A 12,888-nucleotide genomic window follows, 5' to 3' on the forward strand; every position below is an offset into this window, starting at 1 on the left:
CACATCCCATGAGGCATTGTAAAACTCTGTCATTCACTGACATGACTAGGCATGATGGGAATTGTAGTTTCTGAACAACTAGAGGGCCTTAGTTTGAAGACCCCCTGGCTTACATGCTTCTCTCTGTACACGTGTCTCTAAAATGTACATGAAGCCTTTTTTTATTTTTTTCTTATTTGGTTTTTTTTGTGGGAGGTTGGAATCTGTTGGGTTTGTTTTTACTGTCTGTGTCCCCACTGAGGAGAACTAACCTCCCTTTTTGTCCCAGTGACCATTGTTACTGAGACAGAAAGTGATAGGAAATCAGTGGCGTAGCTACAGGGGTTGCAATGGTGACCCCCGTCCCTGCTTCGGGGGGTCCATGCAGCTCATAGAGAAAGGCTGTCAGATCAAACTCCACATCATGCATACATTGGCACTAGGAGCTCCATCAGACAGTGAACACACTCAGCAAAGTGAAAGCAAAGGAGGGAGAAGTGTCTTCCTGAGAGCTGTGCTCTCTGCCTCCCCCCTACAGTACGGTACCTGGCTATGTAATTAAAGGTACTGTATAGTGATGGGCCGAACACCCCCCGTTTGGTTCGCACCAGAACACTGCGAACGGGGGAAACGTTTTTTAGAACAATCGAACTCCATTGAAGTCTATGGGACTCGAACATCAAAAATCGGAAGTTCTAATTTTAAAGGCTTAAATGCAAGTTATTGCCCATAAAAAGTGTATAGGGGTCAGGGTACTGACCATGTACCAATGCAAACATTTTTTTTTAAAACAATCGCTTTTAAAGGAGAAGTGATTTTAATGATAAAAAATGAAAAATTCCTTTAAATATCGTGCCTGGGGGGGGGGGTCCCCTTAATGTGCCTGCAAAGTGGCGCATTTGTACGATGTATAGACCTTGCTGCAGCAATACTGTCATTTCTAAAGGAAAAAATGTAATTTAAACTTGTTTGCGGCTGTAATATATTGTCGGCTCCCCGCAATACAGTTAAAAAAAAGAAAAAAATGGCATAGGGTCCCTTTGGGTCTGGTATGGATTTGGATCTGGTACGCCAAAATTATAAAAAAAAAAAACCGCCCAGGGCGCAGGAACGAGCCCTGCTGTGAAAAAGTAGATACGATATTGAAATTGCATGCACCTGTCATACAAGTGCAGAAAAATTAGGCTTTGGGTGTTGGTGGAGCCCTAAACCAAAAACATTGTCGGAAGCTAGCATTATGAAGATTGAGGAATAGGATAGGCAGCATATGCAGACTTCAAGGGATGGCAGACCCCTGGCAAATTCAATCAGTTTCATCAGCATCAGGTGCTTGATAGCTGCTGCTGATCCAGAACTGATTCATTAATAAAAGTCAACGGGCTTGGGCCTTGGTTGTTGGTGGTGCCTGAACACCGCAACCCCTCGCAGTTACTCTTACTGGGCACAGGAATGGGCCCTGCTGTTAAAAATTCCATACAAACTGCATAAAGGGGGCCTTGTGAGGAAAGGAAGTCCTCCTCTTCCTTCCGCTGTTCTGCTTCAAGTGCCCTGTCCATGATTCCACAAAACCTGTGCTCCAGCAGGAAGACTAGAGGGATAGTGTCACTGATGAATGCATCATCCCGGCTAACCATCCTTGTGGCCTCCTCAAATGGTGACAGGACAGTGCATGCATCCTTTATCAGCAGCCACTGGTGTGGCGAAAAGAAGCCAAGCTCCCCTGAGCCTGTCCTTGTGCCATACTCACACAGATACTCATTGATGGCCCTCAACTGCGTGTGCAGCCGCTGCAGCATTGCCAATGTTGAGTTCCACCTGGTAGGCATGTCACAAATGAGGCGGTTGGTGGGCAGGTTTAATTCCCGTTGAATGTCAGATAGCCCTGGCATTGTACCACCGCCGGAAATAGCCACAGACTTTTCTGGCCTGCCTCAGAGGTTCTTGTAAGCCTGGGTAAATGTTCAAGAAAAGCTGAACCACCAGATTCAGGACATGTGCCAAGCATGCAACATATGTCAAGTGTCCCTGTCAGAGAGCGGAGAGAAGGTTGGTGCCAATGTCGCATACAACCATTCCTGGCTCAAACTGCCGTGGCGTCAACTATCTCTCAACCTGCCCCTGCAGAGCTGACAATCTCTGGCCCTGTGTGGCTCCTGTCCCCTAGACAGACCAACTGGAGCACTGCATGGCATATTTTAGCCTGACTGCTTGCGTAGCCCTTTGAACGCTTAGGGAGCACTGCTTGGTCAGAGGACAGTTCAGCAGAAGAGGACATAGAGGAAGAAGAGGAGGAGGGGATGGAATAGACAGATGTGGCAGAATCAGCACCAGCTTTTTGGAGGTGTGGGGGCAGAACAAGCTCCAGCACTGAACCCTGTCCTGCATCCTTCCCATCTGCCAGCAGAGTTACCCAGTGAAAGAAATAAAACATCCCTGCCCATGTCTGCTAGACCAAGAGTCAGCAGTAATGTAAACCTTCCTGCTGACTGCTCTGTCCAAGGAGGCCAAAACACTACCTTCCACATGATGGTAAAGAGATGGAATGGCCTTACATGAAACAAAATGTCTTTTTGGAACCTGCCACTGTGGTACAGGACATTCCGCAAATTCAGGAAAGGGGGCAGAGTCTACCAGATGAAAAGGCAGCAGTTGTAGTGCTAGCAATTTGGCCAAGCTAGCATTTAGACTCTGAGCATGTGGATGGCCGGGACAGTATTTCTTTTTATGGTTCTTTTTACGGTTCAGCATATCTGTGGCACTCATTGCTATACCATCATTCCTCTCAGTGCAGGTTTTTGAGAAGACATGGGGTATAGTAGGGGTAGAGATCTCAGATGAGAGCAAGGTGAAGTATGCTTTTTTTTTATGATGTTGTCTGACTGTCTAACAGAAGAGCCTCCTGCTTTGTTTACATAGGCAGGCGGCTCTTCTGCCAGTGTCTCTGAAGATCACGGTAGGCTGGCTGCGATCGAGCCTGCTCCTCCAACGGTCTGACTCCCTCTGTGTTTAATCACAGCGGCAGCACGGCTGATAGACCACATTCAGCATACCACCCTGTGTTCCCGGTTTGAAAAGGGACTTCGTCTCATACCTGGAACACAGTAGAGTCCATCACAATGGCACTCAGCCATTTACAGAAAGTGGCATATTCTATCAATGAATACAAAGCTTCCTCTGATTGGCTGAGTCAGAGAGAGGAGCTGATGATGTCCCAGCCTCTGACTAGAATACACCGCTTTCTGTGAATGGCTGAGTGCTGCTGCGGTAGACTCTACTGCATTCCAGGTATGAGACAGGAAGTCTTTGCTCACACCCGGAACACAGTGTGCTATGATGTATGGAGCCTCAGCTACATACAGTTTAACCACTTCTGGACCTCCTACCGCATATATATGGCGGCAGGGTGGCCCGGCTGCGCAAAGTCACAAACATGTACATAATTTTTTGTACGGGATTTGGGGCGTGCGCGTGCACCTCCGGAGCCAATCAGCAGGTCCGGTGGCCACGATGGCCATCAGGACTCGTCGATCGTTCTGAGGAGAGGAAGACAGTGCATTTTGCACTATTCACTGCATTGGTGTCACTGGTCCCCAAAAAGTGTCACTTAGTGTCAGATTTGTCCGCCGATATGTCACAGTCCCACTAAAAAACGCTGATCGCTGCCATTAATGGTAAAAAAAGAAATAGTCCACAAATTTATCACATGGTTTGGAGACATGATAACCTTTGCGATTATTGGGATTTTTTTTTACCAGAAATATGTAGCAGAATACATATTGGCCTAAATTGATGAAGAAATTCGTTTTTTTACATTTTCTTTTTATTGGATATGTTTTATAGCAGAAAGTAAAAATATTGTTTTTTGTTTTTTTTTTTTTCAAAATTGTCTGCGCAAAAAGTAAAAACCGCTGAGGAGATCAAATACCACCAAAAAAAAACTCTTTTTGTGGGGAAAAAAGGACATACATTTTATTTAGATACAGCGTCGCACAACCGTGCTATTGTCAGTTAAAGCAACGCAGTGCCATATTGCAAAAAATGGCCTGGTCAGGAAGGGGGTAAAACCTTCCCACAGCTGAAGTGGTTAAACCGCACATCCAGCAGGCCTCACATCCATGTTAGTGAGGGATATAGTTTCAAGCAAGCCCAAACGAACTATGTAAAGTCTAACTGAAAGAGTTCAGCGTTGAATGGTGCTTACAGATAAAATTTATATACTTAAACAAATGAAACATATAAGGCCCTTTCACACTTGTGCGACCTAAAAGTCACGCGATTTTGCCACGATTTTTCCTGGACTTGAAGCAATGCCTGTGTAATCTTGAGGTCTATGGGCCTCAAAATGCATCAAAGTCGGACCAAAGTAGTGCAGGGACTACTTTGAAGTCATTGCAACTTGAAGTCGCACAGATATGAACAGTACTCATTGGAAATCATGGAGCACGACTTGTTATGCGACTTTGCAGTCCCAAGTTGCAGGAGAAGTCGCACAAGTGTGAAAGGGGCCTAACTGACATAGTGGGGGTTGATTTGCAAAAACTGGAGAGTGCAAAATCTGATGCAGCTCTGCATAGAAACCAATCAGCTTCCGTTTTTTTTTTTTTTTTTTGTCAAAGCTTAACCTTGCTGGTGGTCTGGTTGTATCCAGATTTCTGTGCTAAAAGCGGTACATTCTTTTGCATGGAAATCTGTTTTACATTTTAAAACTCACCTTCCCCTGCGAATACCCCCCCCCCCCCGCTCCCCGCTGTGTGCTCAGCCGATGCCGGCACCTGTCTTCCGGTTCCCTTCCCTGCGAGCGTTGCGACACAATCCGGCGGCAATTTAAAAAATGTAAATACACCAAATGAGATGATACAAAGCTGTGATCATAACGGATTACACTATATCATCCCATTTCACCACAGGATTTCACCTGGTGACTTTTCCAGTGCCCTGCCTGTGCTTTTCCAGTTCTTTGTGCCTGGAAAATTGAGAATGACCATGGCGTCCAAAAAGCGTTCTTTTTGCGCAAAAGCGCTTTTAGACGAACTGGAAAATAGCGACAGCGAAAAGGAGTTACTTAAGGAATTGAGCGATATCGATTAGTGGGAAAATTCGTCATCAGGTACGGAAAGTAACAACAGCGACGATTCTGATGTCTCTTTCTGGCACATCGCTCCGTTGGAAATTCTGAAGAATCATTTGATATACTTCCCAAATTCCACAAGCTATGTGCCAGAAAAAGACATCAGAATCGTTGCTGTCGTCACTTTCCGTACCTGATGACGAATTTTCCCACCAATCGCTATCGCTCAGTTCTTCAAGTAACTCAGTTTCGATGTCGCTGTTTTCCAGTGCGTCTAAAAGCGCTTTTTGCGCAAAAAAAAAAAAAACGTTTTTTGGACGCCATGGTCTTTCAAAATTTTCCAGGCACAAAGCACTGGAAAAGTCAGCAGGTGCAATCCTGTGGGGAAATTGCATGATACAGTTTAATCCGTTTGCATGTTCTCCCTGTGCCTGAGTGGGTTTACTCTGGTTTCCTGTCACACTCCAAAGAGATGCTGTTAGGGTATGGTTCATGCCTAAAATTGCCCATGTCTGAATGCAAGTTGGGGACCTTGAGTTGTAAGCTCCTTGAGGGCAAGGATTGATGTGAATGTACAATGTATATGTAAAGTGCTGTGTAAATTGATGGCACTATATACTGGAAGTACCTGAAAAAAATAATAAAATAAATCTTTCAACATGCTAATGATCTGAAACACCCTACTGTAGTAAGTCCACCAAGTAATGTCTCAATAAAATAAATATTGGGTTTTAGACTGGACTGCCCTAATCAAACAATCAATTTGATTTCCATTGAAATTATATAGGGGGTGTTGAAAGGGGCATTCAAAAACATTGAAACTGAAAGAATTTTTCAGAGAGAAGTGGTCAATGTCAGAGACTGGTGGGCAGTTAAACAAATACCAGCTTTGATGCTAAGGGTAAATATATATTTTTCTACACTGCACTATTATCTTATTGATATTTTTGTTGAACAAATAAATGAAAAGACACATATTTCTTCTATTCATATACAGTATCTCACAAAAGTGAGTACACCCCTCACATTTTTGTAAATATTTTATTATATCTTTTCATTTGACAACACTGATAAAATAACACTTTGCTACAATGTAAAGTAGTGAGTGTAAAGCTTGTACAACAGTGTAAATGTGCTGTCCCCTCAAAATAACTCAACACACAGTCATTAATGTCTAAACCGCTGGCAACAAAAGTGAGTACACCCCTAAGTGAAAATGTTCAAATTGGGCCCAAAGTGTCAATATTTTGTGTGGCCACCATTATTTTCCAACACTCTCTTAATCCTCTTGGGCATGGAGTTCACCAGAGCTTCACAAGTTGCCACTAGAGTCCTCTTCCACTCCTCCATGATGACACCTCGGAGCTGGTGGATTTTCGAGACCTTGCGCTCCTCCACCTTCCGTTTGAGGATGCCCCACAGATGCTCAATAGAGTTTAGGTCTGGAGAAATGCTTGGCCAGTCCATCACCTTTACCCTCAGCTTCTTTAGCAAGGCAGTGGTTGTCTTGGAGGTGTGTTTTGGTTTGTTATCATGTTAGAATACTGCCCTGCGGCCCAGCTTCTGAAGGGAGGGGATCATGCTCTGATTCAGTATGTCACAGTACATGTTGGCATTCATGGTTCCCTAAATAAACTGTAGCTCACCAGTGCCGGCAGCACTCATGCAGCCCCAGACCATGACACTCCCACCACCATGCTTGACTGTAGGCAAGACACACTTGTCTTTGTACTCCTCACCTGGTTGCCGCCACACACACTTGACAGCATCTGAACCAAATAAGTTTATCTTGGTCTCATCAGACCACAGGAAATGGTTCCAGTTATCCGTGTCCTTAGTCTGCTTGTCTTCAGCAAACTGTTTGCAGGCTTTCTTGTGCATCATTTTTAGAAGAGGCTTCCTTCTGGGACGACAGACATGCAGCTCAATTTGGTCTGATCACTGACAGGCTGATCCCCCACCCTTTCAACCTCTGCAGCAATGCTAGCAGCACTCATACGTCTATTTCCCAAACACATCCTCTGGATATGATGCTGAGCACGTGTACTCAACTTCTTTGGTCGACCATAGCGGGGCCTGTTCTGAGTGGAATCTGTCTTGATAAACCGCTGTTTGGTCTTGGCCACCGTGCTGTAGCTCAGTTTCAGGGTCTTGGCAATCTTCTTATAGCCTAGGCCAGTGGTGATGGCGAATCTTGACTCCCAGATGTTTTGGAACTACATTTCCAATGAGACTAAGCTACACTGCAGAGTGTATGAACATCATGGGAAATGTAGTTTTAAAACATCTGGGGTGCCAAGGTTCGCCATCACTGGCCTAGGCCACCTTTATATAGAGCAACAATTCTTTTTTTTCAGATCCTCGGAGAGTTCTTTGCCATGAGGTGCCATGTTGAACTTCCAGTGACCAGTATGAGAGAGTGAGAGTGATAACACCAAATTTAACACACCTGCTCCCCATTCACACCTGAGACCTTGCAACACTAACGAGTCACATGACACCGGGGAGGGAAAATGGCTAATTGGGTCCAATTTGGACATTGTCACTTAGGGGTTTACTCACTTTTGCTGTCAGTGGCTTAGACATTAATGACTGTGTGTTGAGTTATTTTAAAGGGACAGCAAATTTACACTGTTATACAAGCTGTACACTCACTACCTTACATTGTAGCAAAGAGAAAAGTGTAATTTCTTCAGAGCTGTTGCATGAAAAGATATAATAAAATATTTACAAAAATGTGAGGGTTGTACTCACTTTTGTGAGATACTGTATGTCACCTTTATCTGTAGGCACTGTTTGAATAGAGAGCAAATGTTTGTCTGTTCAAATTTGTCGAAAAAGTCAATGCTTTCCATGAGATGTACCAAATTTTTCACATGACTGTCCTTCCTCCAAAAAGCCAGCTTACTTCATACATCAGGGTTGGGGACTCTTGAGAGGAGAACTGAGGCAGAGGCCTGCCCTTTCTGCCAGCTATGATCTGCCTGAATTGCACAGAGAAGCACAGAGATCCATTGATGATATCACTAGGTCACAAATAAATGGGTTGATAGGGTGGAAGGGAGGAACCAAATAGGCAAACTACAAGCAAATTAAACGTCAGCTTTATCTGCTTGCCAACCATCCACAGTACATTTACTGCAGACAGGCAGCACAGTCAGGCTAGGTGACTTACTGGTACAGTGACTAGCACAGGTGCACCAGAGCCCCTGGGGCTCGCACTGGCTGGCACTGTGAGCGGCCGGGGTATCATGTGATCACTATAATTGGTCATAGCATTCGCATGATTACAATGTCCACAAAACAGTCATGAATGACTTGTGATGCTGTGATTGGCCAACAGCTGTCATCTGTACCATTTGATTAGCTGTAGCCAATCACAGCATGTCAACAGCATGTCAACAGTAAGCAAGCTGTCATGATTGGAAAGCCATTCATGACAGTTAACTATTGCTTATGTAGCACTACTCCCATGGGAGCTGTTGTGTGTGGGTTCCCCTGGGTTACCATTAGCAACAGTAGAACATTCAGACATGTTTCCAAGTGATTTTACCTCAGACAAGGACCAGTCCAGTTTCTTTGGGTTGTGTGTTTTTTTTTTTGTAACTTGGATAGGAGAAAGGATGAGTGGGATACTCCAATAACTAAACTATGCACAAAAAGGCAGGGACTGTACAAAAAATGCAGACTGACGCTGGCTAACGCTGACTGACGTTGGCTAACGCTGATTGAGCTAGTCACGGCTAGGTCGCTCACTGTATTTCACCTTTGACTGTGAAAGAGTCCTATTAGCTTCCTAAGGCACTCCTTTTCCTGAGGTAACTGTCCTTTATAGAAGACTGCACTGCTGAGCAACTTCAGGACCCTTCCTGGTGCCCCCTTTACCCTCTAATCTTCAGGGTTTAACAACTTGGAACCCCCTTTACCGTATCACTCTGGGATAGCTGACTTCTGGATCCCCTTGACCCCACTTCAGTGCTCCCCTCTCTTAGGCAGACCCCTAGGCAGATGCTTGAGTACTCACGATACTGTTTTTTAGAAGTATTCTGCCCAGCAGTTCCACTTGGTCGATCCCTCTGAAGCACAGCTCAACCCCTGGTCCCGAGGCCGACTGCCTGGACCACCTTCCTCAGCAACAGGAGGAAAGACAGCCATCCCCCTCCTCCTGGGACCTGGCTTCCCGCCCAAAGACACCCTGTCACATGCTCCCCTCCTATTTATGTCCAATCCCAGGATGCATTGCAAGCATGCCCTTCCACTGGAACTGACATAAAACCGAGTGTGCCACTGGTTAGGTTTCCTCCACTGTCCAATGAGCTCCCTCATTTGCTGCAGTGGGGACACTCCCTCAGACCTAGTGAATCACACTTGGAAACATGTGACAGGATAAACTAACAGATCAGACCCTCCTGATAAGCAGAACAGGGTCACAGATATGTTTTACCTAGGAAGGTGCTACACTTATAATAGTGATCATGATTTTCATAATTTTCCCAAAAAAAGTATGCCAAAAATGTAAAATTAAAAAATGAATTGTATGTTTATATCTGGGAAAAAAACAGTTGTGATCCAATACCACCAAAATAAAGCTCTATTTATGGGAAAAAACTATAGAAATTTAATTTGTGTACACATTGCATGACCGAGCAATTGCCAGTTAAAACAGCACAGTGCTGAATAGCAAAAAATGCCCTGGTCATAAAGGGAGTAAAACCTTCCAGAGGTCAAGTGGTTAAACACAGAGATGATAGAGTCAGAGCAGTGACATACCCCTTCAGAGCAGTAAAAAGACTTGTGTGCGTTCTGAGCACTGCAGTGCAGTTCAGATGCAAATTCCTGGCTATTGCCTTCTATTGGAATGCATCCTAATTGAATATGTCATCAATTTTGAACATGTATTTGATCCGGGAAAAAAAAATGGGGTCCCCCCCCAATCCATACCAGGCCCTTAGGTCTAGCATGGATTTTGAGGGAAACCCCCCCGCTAAAATAAAAAAAAATCCATACCAGACCCTTATCCGTCCATGCAGCCTGGCAGACCAGGAAAGAGGTGGGGGGAGCAAGCGCCCCCCTCCCCCTTCCTTGACCATACCAGATACATTGTATCCCTAATTATTCACCAAAAAAGTGTCAAGAAGAAATATAAACAGTTTTTGACAATTCCTTTTATTAACAAAACAATGTCCCCCAGTGTGGATCATCATCATTTACAACGAACACCGCTGCCGACCCAGAAAAAGAAAAATAAAGCTCTGCTCACACCGTCTGCCTGCTCAGCTGCCTGACATTTCTTAAATAGCTAAGGGGCGGATTAACCCAGCGACATCATCTTGTGGCACCGCCTCCTTGTGACATCACCGACCGGTGCATGCTAGTTCCATGACATCACAAGAGGGCAGTACCACCAGGTGACATCGCTGGGCGGCTCTGCCCCTTGGCTACTTAAGAAATGTCAGAGGGCAGGGTGGGCAGATGGGGGGCCATCGGCATGAGGAGAGTTTTTTTGACGGGGTCAGCGGTGGCGGGGGGCTTCATGATTGATGCTGGATCTACCCCAGGGGACATTGTTTTTTTAAATAAAGGAATTGTCAAATTCTTTTTGACACTTTTTTTTGGTGAAGTAGGGGTGCAATATACCCCATACTCATTCAGATGGGAGGGCTGGGATCTGGAGGCCCCCTTGTTAAAGGAGGCTTCCAGATTCCGATAAGCTCCATGCCCTAAGACCCCCACCAACCACCAGTCAGGGTTATGGGGAAGAGGCCCTTGTCCCCGTTAACATGGGGCAGAGCCTCCCACTGCCCCGTAGCACCCCCTATGTTGGGGGCATGTGGCTTGGTAAGTTGCCCGTTCCCCCTTTCCTGACCTCCCACACTGCATGCTCGGATAAGGGTCTGGTATTGATGGGTTTGAAAGGAAACAACTTCTGATACACTTTCTCATAGCGATCTGTGAATCAAGTGTTTGGATATTAACTGTATTAAACCTTTGTATGAAAAACAAATATGTTGTTAATTAGTAATTAACAAAGATATACATCAGTTTAAAAAAAAAAAAAAATGAACTAAAACCATTTTAAAGCAATTGTATTTTTTTTCTTTAAAGGAATCCAAAGCAAAAAAACAATTGTGCCTTTGGTCCCTCGAAGACGCTGAGAAAGCAGTAAAGCCATAGGATCAGAAGATCTGTATTTGCAGATGAGAGGTCGGCAATGGGCAGCCCCCATAATTGTGCATTACTTATGTCCTTTAAAGTGTTTGTATAGGGCAAGGAGGGGTCGGGACCCTTTTCAGGTTTTTATTGCTGTCTGTGTCCTGCTGGTGAGAATCACTTCCTTTTTTTTCCCTGACAGTGTAAGAGTTATTGGAGAATTTCTAAACTTTGGATGAACATTTGGATATTGATCTGGAAAGAAGAAAAATAATTATTTTTTAAGCCAGCACTGTTAGTGGTCTGCTAGTAAAACTGAGATGTTTATATTATGTGGTGGAGGGTTAAATTGGTCTGTTTATGCCTTTTTGACTTATGGTTCAGTTGTTACTGTACATAAGTATTTGTACAACAATGCTTGTTGCTGACCTACTAAAATACAAATAAATACATAAAAGGATACCAAAAATATCTCCAATTTACTTTCTCCTACGTTTCGTACATTTATTTATTTTTTCCTGTGTGATTAAGGTGGCGGAGCACTTAAACACACCATAGGAGGATTGATGCACGTTTGGAGGATTGTCTGCACAGCATGGTGGCACTATATAAAGACGTTGTTCCACACTCAGTGAGGACCTATGATGAACTACTATAATATACTATATATGCACAGAAAATGTTTCCCTACATAGCACTGCGACCCTTTATTTTTTTTTTTCATGTTTCTTTATTGTATCAAAGATATGCAAAAACAATAGATTCAATAGAATTATAGTCTTGTTGGAATGCAACAAACGTGAAACTGGATTTTACATGTATTAATACATAGGATTATAGAAACAACCATATCGTTTAGTAGACTATCGTTTAGTAGAACTTTGCGTGTATTTTTTACAGGATACATAACAGTCCTCCTAGAGGCACGCCCACATACATGTCAAGTCAGATTTTTGTGTTAAGTTAAAATTGGACTGAAGGGAAAGAAGAGAGAGAAAGGGGAGAAAAAAAAATGAATTTATGAAAGGGGCAGGCAGCAGAGAGACCTATTTGCTTCTCTGAGGCAGCGGCCCCGATCAGGCCGGGGCTTTTGTGAATCTCGCGACTTCCTGCAGGTATGTATCGGTGCAAATAAAGTGTCTCCATGGTCAGAGCCGGTGCTAGTCTATTTTGCGCCCTAGGCAAGACTAGCTACTTGCGCTCCCCCCCTGAGATGGGGGGGGGGTAGAGAGAAGGGGCTGCTGAGAGAGAGAGAGAGGGGGTCTTATAGAGGGGAAGTCAGAGAGAGAGATGGGGGGGGGCTGAGAGAGGAGGGATGAGAGAGAGGGCTGATGGGGGGAGAAGTGAAGGCTGAGAGAAGGGGAGGGCTGAGAAAGGGGATGAGGAAGTGAGAAGTTTAGAGAGAGAGGGGGTGAGGAAGTGAGGGGTTTAGAGAGAGAGAGAGAGAGGGGTTGCGAGAGGGGGGGATAGAGAGAGGGGCTGAGAGGGGGGTGAGGAAGTGGGGGGTTTAGAGAGAGAGGGCTTGAGAGAGAGGGGGGACAGAGAGGGGGGAGGTGGGGTGGAGGGGGGCTAACAGAGGGGGGAGGGGGCTGAGAGTGAGGGGGAGGGGAGCTGAGAGAGGGGTCTGGGAGAGGAAGGGCTGAGAGAGAGGAGTGAGGGGGGAGATGGAGAGAGACCCCTAGCCCTGTCCA

The 12,888-nt window shown here is 44.9% G+C and overlaps 1 protein-coding gene across 1 annotated transcript in view; it reads left to right on the forward strand.

Moving 5' to 3' along the window:
* The window catches only part of LOC309555995 (carboxypeptidase inhibitor SmCI-like), a 232,730-nt gene that overhangs the window by 95,042 nt on the left and 124,800 nt on the right, over positions 1-12,888 (forward strand). The gene's annotated exons all lie outside the window — the stretch shown is intronic.

The sequence above is a fragment of the Pelophylax lessonae genome (assembly GCF_965119305.1).
Source record: "Pelophylax lessonae genome assembly, chromosome: 5".
NCBI classification, from domain to species: Eukaryota; Metazoa; Chordata; class Amphibia; order Anura; family Ranidae; genus Pelophylax; species Pelophylax lessonae.